Consider the following 16,752-nt stretch of genomic DNA (forward strand, 5'->3'; position numbering starts at 1 on the left):
GCGAGACCGTCGCTCTACCGTCCAGCCCAAGTGGTTGAGGAGAGAGAGAGAGAGAGAGAGAGAGAGAGAGAGAGAGAGAGAGAGAGAGAGAGAGAGAGAGAGAGAGAGAGTGGGAGGTGGGGAGGGGAGGGGAGGGGAGGCTCCGGGTAAGGTGGAGGGGTAGAAAGGTTGTCACCTGCGTTTGACCAGGTGAATAATTGAGTCAGACCAGGTTATTCTGGAGTCCAGTTGCCCACCTCTCCCGAATTCCCACTCCATCACCTCATTTCTCTCTCTTTTTGCTCTTTTTCTCACTACACGCTCTATTTCACTTTCCCAATCCTTATTCACACGTGGTCTTAACAGCATCAATAAACAGAACTATTCGAGTCTTTCTCAAAGACTGATCAATAAAGGAAAATAATAATTGTTGGTGGGGATGGTTATTGGAGAGCCTTCTGGTCGCTTCATAGTCTTGCGACGGTAACTTAAGTGATTGGAACGTCATACATGCTTTATTCAGATACCGTTCCTGGGGACACCCTCCCCCCCCCCCCCTTCGAGGGTCTTCGTCGAAACACCTGAGCAGGACAAAAACAAACAATAATCACTCGATCTGCGTTCGTACTCTTTTCTGATAGATTACTTGACTGTTGTTTCCAGATAGGAGCTTCTGGCTTGCGTGTTCCGGGTGGCGAAGCCCCGGCCCAGAGAAGCAGTCGCCAGTCGAAGCCGCCCAGGAGAGTGGACGAAAGCCGCAGTTGTGGGCTGTGATTGTGGAGGGAATGCAAGTGGAAGTCAGGGATAGCGAGAGCTCGAGAGGAAGGGGGATGATGCTCGCGCAGTGTCGGGAGCGTCAATATGGGAGCCTGGAGCCAGGATCCCAGTCTGGAGGAACACTGGGGCCGAGCAGCACCGCACTCCGCCTCGCTCTGCACTCACACACGCTTCTGCTCGCTCCAGGGCCCACTTCTGCCGCTTCTCACTCCTCTTCCTACTCCTGCCTGCACGTACACACACACACACGCACACACCCTGGACGACTGACAGGTAAGAAGTGACCGTCTTGAACAGGGGAGGTTTGGGCTTCTCAAGTGTGTTTGGCCTTATATACGTATCGAGGATTGATAAGTGTACTCATCAAGGTCGTGAGCGAGGCGTCTCGAACTCAAGGTTTCAATGTGTTTGTCTCCAAATGTGAACTTTGGTAATACTGTATACTATTACGGCATGAAAAAAGTTAAGTGTTATTCTGTGCTTGTTAAATAAAGGTTTATCGACATTATTATATATATATCTCGTGTCCTGAAGCTTGCAGGAGACGGCTTAGGTGAGTGCTGTCTCTCACGAAGCAGCTTCGAACTGAACTACAGCGTAAATAAACTAGAAAGTGGGGGTTTTGTTATGTGCAAACATACGAGAACAAAAGCTTAGTTTCAGGACCTCTGGATGTACAGTAAAATAGAATGAAATGAATGCCGACCCATGTATGTACATCTGAGGGGAAATAAACAGCATTTTTAACATTTAAATGATAAATAATGACCTAACACACTCGATGAAGTTTTTCTCATGTTTACCAATTTGAAATTTTTGTCGTAATGAATTATTTTTTTTATGCGTGCATGAAAATACGAATCAACACCTGAATGTGACAAAACAAACAAACAATAGTCTCCAACTATACTAGCCAGATCACTTTTGTAATTATTTATTAGACGAACGAATTTACTTTATTAAGGGAAAGACATATGCGGCACAAAACCGTTTTTGTAAGCTTCGAAATATTCCCTGTATTCTCTGCGTTTACCTAAGTAGATAGATCATTAAATATTCAAGACCGATAAATCTTTATCCGTCGAACTATTCTATCTATCCGAATTCTATCCGAAAGAACCATTTGCTTCATTCACGATGGAAGAACGATTAATGATTTAACGTTTACAAAAGAACAAAAATATCTTTTACCCCACAACTCCCATTAAAAAAAAAGGGGCGAGGGGGACAACCATATTATTTGCAATTGATCCCTATTCATTCCCTGTATGACGACAGCCATAGCCCAATTTTTCTTCTGGCCCCCATTCCGGTTAGGTGACCCGCTCCGGTGTCCCCATACTAGTGAGACGACCCGCTCCAGTGTCCCCATACCAGGTGGACGACCCCCTCCGGTGTCCCCATACCATTGAGACGACCCGCTCCGGTGTCCCCCATACTAGTGAGACGACCCGCTCCAGTGTCCCCATACCAGGTGGACGACCCCCTCCGGTGTCCCCATACCATTGAGACGACCCGCTCCGGTGTCCCTTAAATACTCTCTGGAGGAAGAACTGCTTACTCAGGTAACGCTTCGGGAACGACGACTATTTGCATAAACGCAACAGCTCGTTGGAAGACAGCGTTTCCGGTCATTTAAGGAAGGAACGAGGAGGAGTTTTGTTCACCCAGACGCGAGTTCCGTCGTTGTGTCTATGCCAAAAGTGCTTTTAGCCTGGTAGAGGAAATTTATATAGAACGAAATTTATATAGAACGAAATTTATATAGAACGAAATTATATAGAATGTTGGTTCTCTGCAAGAAAGAAGATTTTTTAGAAGGTCAATATTTTTAAAAGGGGGGGAAATAGGATGTTGAAAATTAAAATAGGGGTGAAATTTGGATGTTGTTGTTGTTGTTTTAGATTTAGCTACTCAGAACGAAGTGTCCATGTAGCACGGGCTATGGTGAGCCCGTAAGGAAAGTTGGAAAAAAAGAAGAGTTAAATTTAAGTAGAAGTATTTGTTATGATTTTTTTTTTATATCAAAATGACGACTTCTGGATGGTTATGTGACATTAAGAAAGGTTTTGAAGTGGTTGACTTTTAAGTGGAATTAACGGATCGTTTGATTAAAATTTGGATTTTTTAAAAATTCGATTTCAACTAAAGAGGATTCTTGACTGGTTGGATTTAAAGTGAGAGTTTTTGCGCTCAAATTAACTTTTGCTCTTGTTAGCTAAATTTTTGCTCTCAAGCTAAATCTTTTGCTGTTTGCACTGAATCTATTGCAACTTTAGCTGTTGCACTCATGTTATGGGTCTTTTATTAAATGCATTAAATCTAATTTTATGGGGAAGAGGGGGAAGGGGGGGGGGGTATGCGTAGTAAATCTATGGATCGACTTTTGTCATTAAATCCATACTTTTTTATTTAGCGTATGGGCATTGTCTTGTTGAGTTCGTTTAATTTCAATACATGAATAGTATGTTGCTCTCGGGTGCGTTCAGTCACTTGTTGGGTGCGTTCAGTCACTTGTTGGGTGCGTTCAGTCACTTGTTGGGTGCGTTCAGTCACTTTGTTGGGTGCGTTCAGTCACTTGTTGGGTGCGTTCAGTCACTTGTTGGGTGCGTTCAGTCACTTGTTGGGTGCGTTCAGTCACTGTTGGGTGCGTTCAGTCACTTGTTGGGTGCGTTCAGTCACTTGTTGGGTGCGTTCAGTCACTTGTTGGGTGCGTTCAGTCACTTGTTGGGTGCGTTCAGTCACTTGTTGGGTGCGTTCAGTCACTTGTTGGGTGCGTTCAGTCACTTGTTGGGTGCGTTCAGTCACTTTGTTGGGTGCGTTCAGTCACTTGTTGGGTGCGTTCAGTCACTTGTTGGGTGCATTCAGTCACTTGTTGGGTGCGTTCAGTCACTTGTTGGGTGCGTTCAGTCACTTTGTTGGGTGCGTTCAGTCACTTGTTGGGTGCATTCAGTCACTTGTTGGGTGCGTTCAGTCACTTTGTTGGGTGCGTTCAGTCACTTGTTGGGTGCGTTCAGTCACTTGTTGGGTGCGTTCAGTCACGTGTTGGGTGCGTTCAGTCACTTGTTGGGTGCGTTCAGTCACTTGTTGGGTGCGTTCAGTCACTTGTTGGGTGCGTTCAGTCACTTGTTGGGTGCGTTCAGTCACTTGTTGGGTGCGTTCAGTCACGTGTTGGGTGCATTCAGTCACTTGTTGGGTGCGTTCAGTCACTTGTTGGGTGCGTTCAGTCACTTGTTGGGTGCGTTCAGTCACGTGTTGGGTGCGTTCAGTCACTTGTTGGGTGCGTTCAGTCACGTGTTGGGTGCATTCAGTCACTTGTTGGGTGCGTTCAGTCACTTGTTGGGTGCGTTCAGTCCCTTGTTGGGTGCGTTCAGTCACGTGTTGGGTGCGTTCAGTCACTTGTTGGGTGCGTTCAGTCACGTGTTGGGTGCGTTCAGTCACTTGTTGGGTGCGTTCAGTCACGTGTTGGGTGCGTTCAGTCACTTGTTGGGTGCGTTTAGAGAGAGAGACTCGTTGGGTGTGTTCAGTTACATATCTTTAGAGGGATATCTAGTCACTCTAGTCACTAGTATAAATCTAGTCACTCAGATGTGACTAGATTTATGCGATTGAATAAAATGATTTATTTGAGTGAATAAAATCCGAGTTGCTTTTGTTGAATGGCTTAAAACTGAGGCCCTTTTGTTAGTTAATTACATTAAATATGGACGAAATTTAAAGAAAACAAAATTGCGAAGTACTTTTATCGCGTGCAATAAATTTCTGGACAGTTTTGTTGAGTGCATTGAATATAATAAACTTAATCTGATGAGTGCATTATAGTCACGTCATTCTTGTGTTGAATACTTTAAATATGGGTCATTCTTGTGTTGAATACTTTAACTATGGGTCATTCTTGTGTTGAATACTTTAACTATGGGTCATTCTTGTGTTGAATACTTTAAATATGGGTCATTCTTGTGTTGTACTGTAAATGGGTCATTCTTGTGTTGTACTGTAAATGGGTCATTCTTGTGTTGAATACGTTAAATATGGGCCATTCTTGTGTTGAATACTTTAAATATGGGTCATTCTTGTGTTGTACTGTAAATGGGTCATTCTTGTGTTGAATACGTTAAATATGGGTCATTCTTGTGTTGAATACTTTAATTATGGGTCATTCTTGTGTTGAATACTTTAAATATGGGTCATTCTTGTGTTGAATACTTTAAATATGGGTCATTCTTGTGTTGAATACTTTAAATATGGGCCATTCTTGTGTTGAATACGTTAAATATGGGTCATTCTTGTGTTGAATACGTTAAATATGGGTCATTCTTGTGTTGAATACGTTAAATATGGGTCATTCTTGTGTTGAATACGTTAAATATGGGTCATTCTTGTGTTGAATACGTTAAATATGGGTCATTCTTGTGTTGAATACTTTAAATATGGGTCATTCTTGTGTTGAATACGTTAAATATGGGTCATTCTTGTGTTGAATACTTTAAATATGGGTCATTCTTGTGTTGAATACTTTAAATATGGGTCATTCTTGTGTTGAATACTTTAAATATGGGTCATTCTTGTGTTGAATACGTTAAATATGGGTCATTCTTGTGTTGAATACGTTAAATATGGGTCATTCTTGTGTTGAATACGTTAAATATGGGTCATTCTTGTGTTGAATACTTTAAATATGGGTCATTCTTGTGTTGAATACGTTAAATATGGGTCATTCTTGTGTTGAATACTTTAAATATGGGTCATTCTTGTGTTGAATACTTTAAATATGGGTCATTCTTGTGTTGAATACTTTAAATATGGTACACACAGTACACACACACACACACACACACACACACACACACACACACACACACACACACACACACACACACACACACACACACTCCACCATACTAACGCTCACCGTTTTCTCTCAGAGTTCATTATCCGCCATCATTATCAGTATGTTTTCATTTTCCATTTCAACGTTGAGAGTGTGTGTGTTTCCGCCTCTCTTGCCCTTTATGTCTCCTTCTCTGTCATCTTTAAAATTGCTCTCGCTGTATTCTGTGCTGGCATCTCTCTCTCTCTCTGTCTCTCTCTCTGTCTCTCTCTCTGTCTCTCTGTCTCTCTCTCTGTCTCTCTCTGTCTCTCTCTCTCTCTGTCTCTCTCTGTCTCTGTCTCTGTCTCTCTCTCTCTCTCTCTCTCTCTCTCTCTCTCTCTCTCTCTCTCTCTCTCTCTCTCTCTCTCTCTCTCTCTCTCTCTCTCTCTCTCTGTCTCTGTCTGTCTCTCTCTCTCTCTCTCTCTCTCTCTCTCTCTCTCTCTCTCTCTCTCTCTCTCTCTCTCTCTCTCTCTCTCTCTCTCTCTCTCTCTCTCTCTCTCTCTCTCTCTCTCGCTCTCTCTCTCTCTCTCTCTCTCTCTCTCTCTCTCTCTCTCTCTCTCTCTCTCTCTCTCTCTCTCTCTCTCTCTCTCTCGCTCTCTCGCTCTCTCGCTCTCTCTCTCTCTCGCTCTCTCTCTCTCTCTCTCTCTCTCTCTCTCTCTCTCTCTCTCTCTCTCTCTCTCTCTCTCTCTCTCTCTCTCTCTCTCTCTCTCTCTCTCTCATTACGTTTCTGTTGATCTCTCTGTTATCTTTTAAACAAAGATTACGTTAATTAGGTTTGGTACTGCTGTTTCTAATGTAAGTTCAATCTAAGAACTGTTATCCTTCATCATCTCTTTTGAAGTCTCACCCTAAAATCTTATCTATTTAATTAAATTATTTTTAGTTTTTCGTGAGAAATTATAAAATATTAAGTTAGACTCTTGTTTGGTACAGGATGAAGCCAACTGTATGCTGTGTGAATCAGCTGAGGCATGAATGATTGCTGATGCTGTAGTGAATAAGGCACAACTTGCATGTTACTATTGCTGTGCTGAGCGCCTTGTGTTGTAAATGCCAATTTTTGGTCCAGGAAATTGGGTTGCGTGGGGTTTCTTGACAACACTGACTATATGCAGGGCATAACGTAGGCCTCTGACGTCTCTTTGGTGTCGAAGACATTGATGTAATGACTAATCCAGCCAGAATGGGTAAAAAAATTTAAATGAATTTGGAGGCCTGGTCGACGACCGGGCCGCGGGGACGCTAAGCCCCGGAAGCACTTCAAGGTAAGGAGTCTTCCTGCACGGTTCCTTTCCTTGTTCAGAATATGGATAAAGGATGGAGGGCAGATCATCACTGCGAGTGATGCATAGTGAAGATAGGAGTACACTTGCGCTTAATGGGGAAGTTTTGCAACCCCTACTGTCGAGAAGGCTTTAGAGGCGCCTGAGGGGCCCTTAAGATTTTGGATTTCTTGATAACCAGGTTCAGAACGAGGTTCTTCATGGTCACTGAAAAGTCATTGTTCATCCCCAGAATGTTATGTTCATCAGGTGAGCACTATAGGCTCTCTGCTCACTCATATGCCCACCCCAGTTGTCAACGTTACCATCACACTTGGTATTTTCTCTCTGATGCCCATACAATGGTTAGAGTGCAGTCAACAACATAACCCTGAGCTTCAGGAATTATGCGAAGTAGATCACTGAAGCAGACATTGAGGACATGGGACCAAGCACACTCTAGTGATAGTCGGCGATGAGTCACAATAACGTGGCTAAAGTATGTTGACCAGACCACACACTAGAAGGTGACGGGACGACGACGTTTCGGTCCGTCCTGGACCATTCCCAAGTCACTTGAGAATGGTCCAGGACGGACCGAAACGTCGTCGTCCTTTCACCTTCTAGTGTGTGGTCTAGTAAACTAGTGATGGTCCTCCAACGTTAGAGTTCGTTATTGTGGGGAATTCTGTATTAGACCTTAGGGGCGCTGAGATACTTAGTGCTTGAGGATTTTCTAGTCGTTCCTGGTGTCAATCCCGGTCAATTGCACTTGCAATTGTCAATCAGAATAAATTGTCTTCCACATTACCGATCCAGGGTAGTGTGGTTGACAATTTATATGACGTAGGCGTGAGTCTCTTAATTCCTCTGTACTTAGTTACAGCCAGGGAAATATAACAATTGGGCAGCGGTTAGTTGCCGCTGGAATCTGTCCTTATTATGGCTCTCTCAAAATATGATGGATAGAGCTTTCGCCTCTATCCATTATACATCCATTCAGTTACACACACACACACACACACACACACACACACACACACACACACACACACATATATATATATATATATATATATATATATATATATATATATATATATATATATATATATATATATATATATATATGTCGTACCTAGTAGCCAGAACGCACTTCTCAGCCTACTATGCAAGGCCCGATATGCCTAATAAGCCAAGTTTTCATGAATTAATTGTTTTTCGACTACCTAACCTACCTAACCTAACCTAACCTAACCTAACCTAACTTTTTCGGCTACCTAACCTAACCTAACCTATAAAGATAGGTTAGGTTAGGTAGGGTTGGTTAGGTTCCGTCATATATCTACGTTAATTTTAACTCCAATAAAAAAAATTGACCTCATACATAATAAAATGGGTAGCTTTATCATTTCATAAGAAAAAAAAATTGAGAAAATATATTAATTCAGGAAATCTTGGCTTATTAGGCAAATCGGGCCTTGCATAGTAGGCTGAGAAGTGCGTTCTGGCTACTAGGTACGACATATATATATATATATATATATATATATATATAGGGGACCCATAGCCTCGGAGAAGAAAATAAAAAGTATTCAGAGGAGACCTTGTGGTTTCTCACTGAACACTAATATTATCTTCTCCTACCACCCCCATTCTTTTGTATGTACACATATATATTTACTTTATTTGAACTTTGTTACAAAAAAGGAGTTACATATGGGTTACAAAGATGGTTGTCATAGGTTGTCGAGTTCCTCCAGCTCCTCAGATGGCGGGCAGGAACCCTGGATGCAGTGCGCATTTCCCCTCTGTATCGCCACACTTAGGCGCTGGAAAAGAAAGCTTGCAGCTCTCGGGTCCCTTGTTGTTTCAATGAGCCTAGAACCCAGTTCCTTCAAAAAACTGGTAGCACTTTTACCCCAGGCGCCGAGCGTCTCAGAAGCAATGGGGACAAAATTGTAGTGGTGATCCAGTTCTCTATACTTACGGGATTTGGCTGCTTCCCTGTGGGTGGCAGCGCCACCTGGTTGTGCAACACTGAGGTTAATGTAGGTGTTAGCCAGGGTTGATACGCACGTGTAGTCCCATACCAACTGCTTGCCATTCTTCCAGGGGTTCACTGTGATACCATCCGGGCGACCAATAAGAGCATCAGAGTTACGGGGCGTTAGGTAACGGGGCTCTCTTTCAGCTGGGCATCCAGCTGTGGTGAGGCTCCTCTTGATGATGTCGTTAACTTCACTGTGCCTCGAGTGCCATCCCCCTGTGCTTTGGCAGAGTAGGCCATGGTGACCGTACCTGTCAGCCACCACCTCGCCGCAAATACACCTATATCTGGTGTGGATTGGGGCAGCAAGGCGGAGGGCCACAGCAATTCGGAGGGCGTGTGGTGTGAGACGCGTGCCAGTTGCCGACATTGGGGTTGCTAACAGGAAATCCCCTGCATGTGGTGCTGCTACTGCTGTGAGGCGAGCAATGTCGTGTTGTGTTGTTGCAGCACCAGGCACTCTGCAGCAACTTGGTCTACAATGGGACCATCCCAGCTGGATTGCTTGTGGGATTTTGGGGATGGTGGTTGAGGTGATTGGCCTGCACGAGAGGCCCACTCTGTGGCACAGCGTGTAAAATTGGGATCATGTACACCTGCCAGCTGATGTAAGTGGGCAGGTAGAATTTCCTTCACAAGATCGTCGGATGCTGATAAGGAGGACAGGAAGGCTGGAACAGCGATTTGCGTTGCTGTTCGAACTCCGAGGCCCCCAAGTCTTACGGGAAGAGAGGCTTGTTTCCACTGTAGGTCATCGAGAGAGAGGTTAAGGGCTTTTTCTAGCATTGATTTCAGTAACCGGTCATACTCACTTAGTTTTTGGCTACTGTAAGATGGTGAACACCTCAGAAAGTAGGTTAACCTGGGGAGGGACAGACATCTGGTGATGAGGTAGAGTGCATCATGAGCATCAATATCCTCAATCCTCCCATCCATCCTCTTAAGGTCGGCGATTTTCTTATCAAGGACCTCATCGATGGCTTTCAACCCCAGGGGAGCTCCTAGGAGTGTGCTGTCTTCAGGTTTAGTTTTATGGATATTTGGCAGAAGACCCTCTATTCTCTCTACGATATATATATATATATATATATATATATATATATATATATATATATATATATATATATATATATATATATATATATATATCGTACCTAGTAGCCAGAACGCACTTCTCAGCTTACTATGCAAGGCCCGATTTGCCTAATAAGCCAAGTTTTCATGAATTAATTGTTTTTCGACTACCTAACCTACCTAACCTAACCTAACCTAACTTTTTCGGCTACCTAACCTAACCTAACCTATGAAGATAGGTTAGGTTAGGTTAGGTAGGGTTGGTTAGGTTCGGTCATATATCTACGTTAATTTTAACTCCAATAAAAAAAATTGACCTCATACATAATGAAATGAGTAGCTTTATCATTTCATAAGAAAAAAATTAGAGAAAATATATTATTTCAGGAAAACTTGGCTTATTAGGCAAATCAGGCCTTGCATAGTAGGCTGAGAAGTGCGTTCTGGCTACTAGGTACGACATATATATATATATATATATATATATATATATATATATATATATATATATATATATATAAATATATATATATATATATATATATATATATATATATATATATATATATATATATATAAATATATATATATATATATATATATATATATATATATATATATATATATATATATATATATATTCGAATGAGAAAGCATAATAATAGACTAAATAAAAAATAATAAAATAATAAACTAAAAAAAAAAACAATTTGTTACGCAATTTTTGTCATTAAGTAAAATATTTGACACAATCCCCCCCCCCAAGATAGTAGTTATATACACATAAACAAATTAAAATAATTTACCTTGTATGTATCTCACGGCCAACCTCACTAATATTAATTACACATTGTCGTGTTATAGTTTAATTTGCGGGTATCACTGGACGCCACAAACTGGAAAACCACAGCAGGGGTGCGGGCCCCCCCCCCCCGTGTCTGGGGGGACGGGCCCCCCTCCCGTGTCTCTAATGTTTGGGGGCGGCCCCCCTCCCCCGTGTCTCTAATGTTTGGTTTTAATTTAGCATGGACGAGTAATTCCGTTATGAGTGGAGTCGTGTTGCAGGTGCGGGCGGGAGGGTGGCGGTAAGATTTGCAAAATCAGAGGGCCCAGATTCACGAAGCTGTTACGCACGCACTTACGAACTTATGCATCTTTTCTCAATCTTTTGCGGCTTTGTTTACAGTTATTAAACAGTTAATGAGCTCCGAAGCACCAAGAGGCTGTTTATAACAATAACAGCAGTTGATTTGGGACGTTTTCATGCTTGTAAACTGTTTAGTAAATGTAACCAAAGCCGTCAAAGATTGAGGAAAGATGTACACGTTCGTAAGTGCTTGCGTAAATGCTTTCGTGAATCTAGCCTGAGGATTCGAATTGCCGCGCAATGTTTCCAGTAACCAACAACGTTTGAAGATGGACCACTTTTTTTTTTTTTTTTTTAGCAGTCAGCGTTTCGAATATTTCGTTTCGAATTCTGCCCGAAACGCTGCGCTTACTAGTGTGGCTTTACAAGATTGTAAATACTATACTATGTATCCTCACAATCCCACTGTACCTTCTTGTATATAAATAAATAAATACATAAATAAATAAATAAATAAATAAATAGGCTGCGTGTCGAATGGTAGAATGTGGCGGGTTGGTAATTTGGTGAACAGCGTGGGATCGAACTTTGTAAAGTGTTGCAGAAATGCTGTTCTTCTCCACACTCATAACCCATGACGAATAATAGACGCTTACCCATCAGTACTTACCCCATCAGTACTTACCCATCAGTACTTACCCCATCAGTACTTACCCATCAGTACTTACCCATCAGTACTTACCCATCAGTACTTACCCATCAGTACTTACCCATCAGTACTTACCCCATCAGTACTTACCCCATCAGTACTTATCCATCAGTACTTATCCATCAGTACTTACCCATCAGTACTTACCCCATCAGTACTTACCCCATCAGTACTTACCCATCAGTACTTACCCCATCAGTACTTACCCCATCAGTACTTACCCATCAGTACTTACCCATCAATACTTACCCATCAGTACTTACCCCATCAGTACTTACCCATCAGTACTTACCCATCAATACTTACCCCATCAGTACTTACCCATCAGTACTTACCCATCAGTACTTACCCATCAGTACTTACCCATCAGTACTTACCCATCAGTACTTACCCATCAGTACTTACCCATCAATACTTACCCATCAGTACTTACCCATCAATACTTACCCATCAGTGATTACGGGGAGTGAGCTGTAGTGTTTAGAGTCCAGCCTAGTTAGTAGCCTCGTTGTTCCTGTTGCACTCAACTCATCATCCAGCCAAAGCAATGCCATATACTTACTTTTTAATAAGTGCATTTTTGCACTTATTTAGCAGAATTACTCTTTTCGTCTGCTAAATCCAACCATTTGGGTTGGATTTAGATCCAACCAAATCCAATCCAACCTGGACGGTCGCTTCATGCAGGTCGGCGTTCAATCCCCGACCGTCGTCCACAAGTGGTTGGGCACCATTCCTTCCCTCCCCGTCCCATCCCAAATTCTTATTTTGAGCCCTTCCGAGTGGTATATAGGCGTAATGGCTTGGGACTTTCTCCTGATAGTTTATTCATTCATTCATTGTCTGCTAAATATAAGATTCATCCTAGCAGGATGAATCTTCCTTCAGTATAATAAAAACCTTTTTTTTGTGAAATGTCAGTTAATGTTATTATATATTGTGGGGTTATTATATAATATATATTATATATTGTGGGTTATTATATAATATATATTATATATTCTGGGTTATTATATAATATAAACAAATCCACAAGGGCCGTGACGAGAATTCGAACCTGCGTCCGAGAGCATCCCAGACGCTGCCTTAATCGACTGAGCTACGACATGGTCAAAAGGAGTTGAAACCGAAGTTCTACTGAACTTACTGAACTTGCCCTTGTGGATTTGTTCATTTGATGCATCACGCAATTGTGATTTCTGTGTGTAATTATATAATATATATTATATATTGTGGGTTATATATTATATATTGTGGGTTATATATTATATATTGTGGGTTATATATTATATATTGTGGGTTATGTATTATATATTATGTTATCATATATTGTGGTTATTATATATTGTATAGTTAGGTCTAGGTTAGGTTAGGTTAGGTTGGGTTAGGTTAAGTTAGGTTACTTTAGGTTAGGTTTGGTTAGGTTAGGTTACTTTAGGTTAGGTTAGGTTGGGTTAAGTTAATTTAGGTTAGGTTAGGTTAAGATAAGTTAGGTTAGGTTAGGTTAAGATAAGTTAGGTTAGGTTAGGTTAGGTTAGGTTGGGTGTTTCGGTCAGGTTGGGTTAGGGTGCGTGTACCCTACATGCTGAAGGTGAACAAGGCACGTCTCGAGCCATAGCCCCGAACACGGCCACGTGGACAATGACTCCAAATACTGACTTACGGAGAGGTTTTTTTTTAGGTCGTAGGTTCTCGTTAACCTTGTCAGTCCTCACGATAGCAGCACCATAGTAAGGAGTGACAGTTTAAATGCGCTCTCAGCACACAGTTATATCCTTTCAACAATTCGATCTCAACTCTTTTGACCCTGTCGTAGCTCAGTCGATTAAGGCAGTGTCTGGGATGATCCCGGACGCAGGTTCGAATCCTCGTCACGGCCCTTGTGGATTTGTTCAGTTATATCATTTCACGACCAATGATCACATTCACTATGAACACTTACGGGCTATTCATGCCCGTGCCACCACTTGTGTTGGCTTAATCTTCATCAGTCAATCAATTCTGTCTCAATTTACAATAAGTGCAATTTATTCTACAGTTAATTTTTATGTTTTTAGTCAATACTGGAACAAACCTGACATTTGGAGAGGGATAGTCGCTCAGATAGTGTTCAGAAGGAATGACTGTACTGGTATTAATATACATCTTCCTTCTGAAGATGTATTAATATACGAAAGTACTGAAGAAAATTCCTGTTTCAATTCTTTCTTCGTGGTCTGACACTGTCATATATATATATATATATATATATATATATATATATATATATATATATATATATATTATATATATATATATATATATATATATATATATATATATATATATATATATTGTATGTGTGTCTATGTGTGTGTGTCTATGTGTGTGTGTCTATGTGTGTGTGTCTATGTGTGTGTGTCTATGTGTGTGTGTCTATGTGTGTGTGTCTATGTGTGTGTGTCTATGTGTGTGTGTCTATGTGTGTGTGTGTGTGTGTGTGTGTGTGTGTGTGTGTGTGTGTGTGTGTGTGTGTGTGTGTGTGTGTGTGTGTGTGTGTGTGTGTGTGTGTGTGTGTGTGTGTGTGTGTGTGTGTGTGTGTGTGTGTGTGTGTGTGTGTGTGTGTGTGTGTGTGTACGTGTGTGTGTGTGTGTGTGTGTACTCACCTATATGTACTCACCTATATGTGCTTGCAGGATCGAGCATTGACTCTTGGATCCCGCCTTTCTAGCTATCGGTTGTTTACAGCAATGACTCCTGTCCCATTTCCCTATCATACCTAGTTTTAAAAGTATGAATAGTATTTGCTTCCACAACCTGTTCCCCAAGTGCATTCCATTTTTCTACTACTCTCACGCTAAAAGAAAACTTCCTAACATCTCTGTGACTCATCTGAGTTTCCAGTTTCCACCCATGTCCCCTCGTGCTGTTATTATTACGTGTGAACATTTCATCTATTTCCACTTTGTCAATTCCCCTGAGTATTTTATATGTCCCTATCATATCTCCTCTCTCCCTTCTTTTCTCTAGTGTCGTAAGGTTCAGTTCCTTCAGCCGCTCTTCATATCCCATCCCTCGTTGTCGGAAAATCCGACACCATTTTATAATCATACAGATAATAGCTGTATTGTATAAACAAGTTACCCATAGAAAACGTAACTTGTAGTGGAATTACCGTCTAAAGAAAACGGGATATCATCACCACACACTATTATAATTCACCACCTATTATGGTGGGAATTATTCTTAAATACATTAGTCTTTGGACTTTACCATCATAAAAACATCTTATACAAATTAACTTAATTATCAATATTAAAGTAGAGTAAATGTGACCCTTCTATCACTTTCTGAAATCTGGACAATGTAAGCCAGGCGTCAGTGAGGAAGGAGGGGCAGCCATTGTTTATACGAGACCAGAGGCTCACACGGGAGCAAATTCGGCTCCTGTTAATTTTACTTGGACGAAGTGTTATGGAAATCAAAGGTCTACCATTATCAACACGCTGTCTACAAATTCAAGTTAAGTGTCTATCCGAAACCCGTTTATCATTCATTTATGGCCATTAATGTCAGGATATAGGGTGACCCGGTTAGAGCACGTGGAAGCCTCAAACTAAAGGTAATTAAGCCAGGTCTTTATTGTTCCATGTATAGTGTTTTCTCTGATATAGCTTGTCATATATAGAACCTGGCTTCACAGCTAGCGCCCTTTTGACAGGTCAAGACGAGGAAGCAAGGCTTTGTACATCAGTTACCTGGGTGATGGAAGCTACCTCAAAGAGGATAATTTGGTGTCTACATCCTAGTTATATCTGTTTGGACTAACCTGCTGTACTATAAGATAAGGAACCTCTTCAATGTATGTAGTCTATTCCTGTAGTTTGATTGGCTGCATATATATAAATATAAATAATATAAACCCCCCCTAATGTGTAGAGGATCGATTTGTGAGATTAAGAGATTATTGCAGAAATACAGTCCACTCATTATTATACAAATTGCTATCGAAGTATATAAATTAACGTAAATATAAATTCATATAAATTAAATAAATATAAATCTCACAGGTCGGTTCCCACACTCGTAGCTCTGGGACAAGCCTCGTCGCAAACCTCTGAACCTTCTCCAGTTTCTTTATGTGTTTCTTCAGGTGGGGGCTCCATGATGGCGCGGCATACTCTAAGACGGGTCTCACGTAGGCAGTGTAAAGCGCCCTAAAAGCTTCCTCATTTAGGTTTCTGAATGAAGTTCTAATTTTCGCCAGTGTAGAGTACGCTGCTGTCGTTATCCTATTTATATGTGCCTCAGGAGTTAGATTAGGTGTCACATCCACTCCCAGGTCTCTTTCTCGAATCGTTACAGGTAGGCTGTTCCCCTTCATTGTGTACTGTCCCCTTGGTCTCCTGTCACCTGATCCCATTTCCATAACTTTACATTTACTGGTGTTAAACTCCAGTAGCCATTTCCCTGACCATGTGTGTGTGTGTGTGTGTGTGTGTGTGTGTGTGTGTGTGTGTGTGTGTGTGTGTGTGTGTGTGTGTGTGTGTGTGTGTGTGTGTACGTGTGTGTGTACGTGTGTGTGTGTGTGTATGTGTGTGTGTGTGTGTGTGTGTGTATGTGTGTGTGTGTGTGTGTGTGTGTGTGTGTGTGTGTGTGTGTACGTGTGTGTGTGTGTGTGTACTCACCTATTTGTACTCACCTATTTGTGCTTGCAGGATCGAGCATTGACTCTTGGATCCCGCCTTTCCAGCTATCGGTTGTTTACAGCAATGACTCCTGTCCCATTTCCCTATCATACCTAGTTTTAAAAGTATGAATAGTATTTGCTTCCACAACCTGTTCCCCAAGTGCATTCCATTTTTCCACTACTCTCACGCTAAAAGAAAACTTCCTAACATCTCTGTGACTCATCTGAGTTTCCAGTTTCCACCCATGTCCCCTCGTTCTATTATTATTACGTGT

The 16,752-nt window shown here is 41.5% G+C and overlaps 1 protein-coding gene across 2 annotated transcripts in view; it reads left to right on the forward strand.

Moving 5' to 3' along the window:
- The first annotated feature begins 647 nt into the window (after window positions 1–647).
- The window catches only part of LOC123759112 (neprilysin-1), a 504,536-nt gene continuing 488,431 nt past the window's right edge, over window positions 648–16,752 (forward strand). For both annotated transcript variants that reach the window (XR_011228616.1, XM_069324969.1), the window contains exon 1: window positions 648–1,029. The gene's annotated coding sequence lies outside the window, so the exon portion shown is untranslated. The remainder of the gene's footprint in view (window positions 1,030–16,752) is intronic.

The sequence above is a fragment of the Procambarus clarkii genome, chromosome 15 (assembly GCF_040958095.1).
Source record: "Procambarus clarkii isolate CNS0578487 chromosome 15, FALCON_Pclarkii_2.0, whole genome shotgun sequence".
In the NCBI taxonomy this organism is placed as follows: domain Eukaryota; kingdom Metazoa; phylum Arthropoda; class Malacostraca; order Decapoda; family Cambaridae; genus Procambarus; species Procambarus clarkii.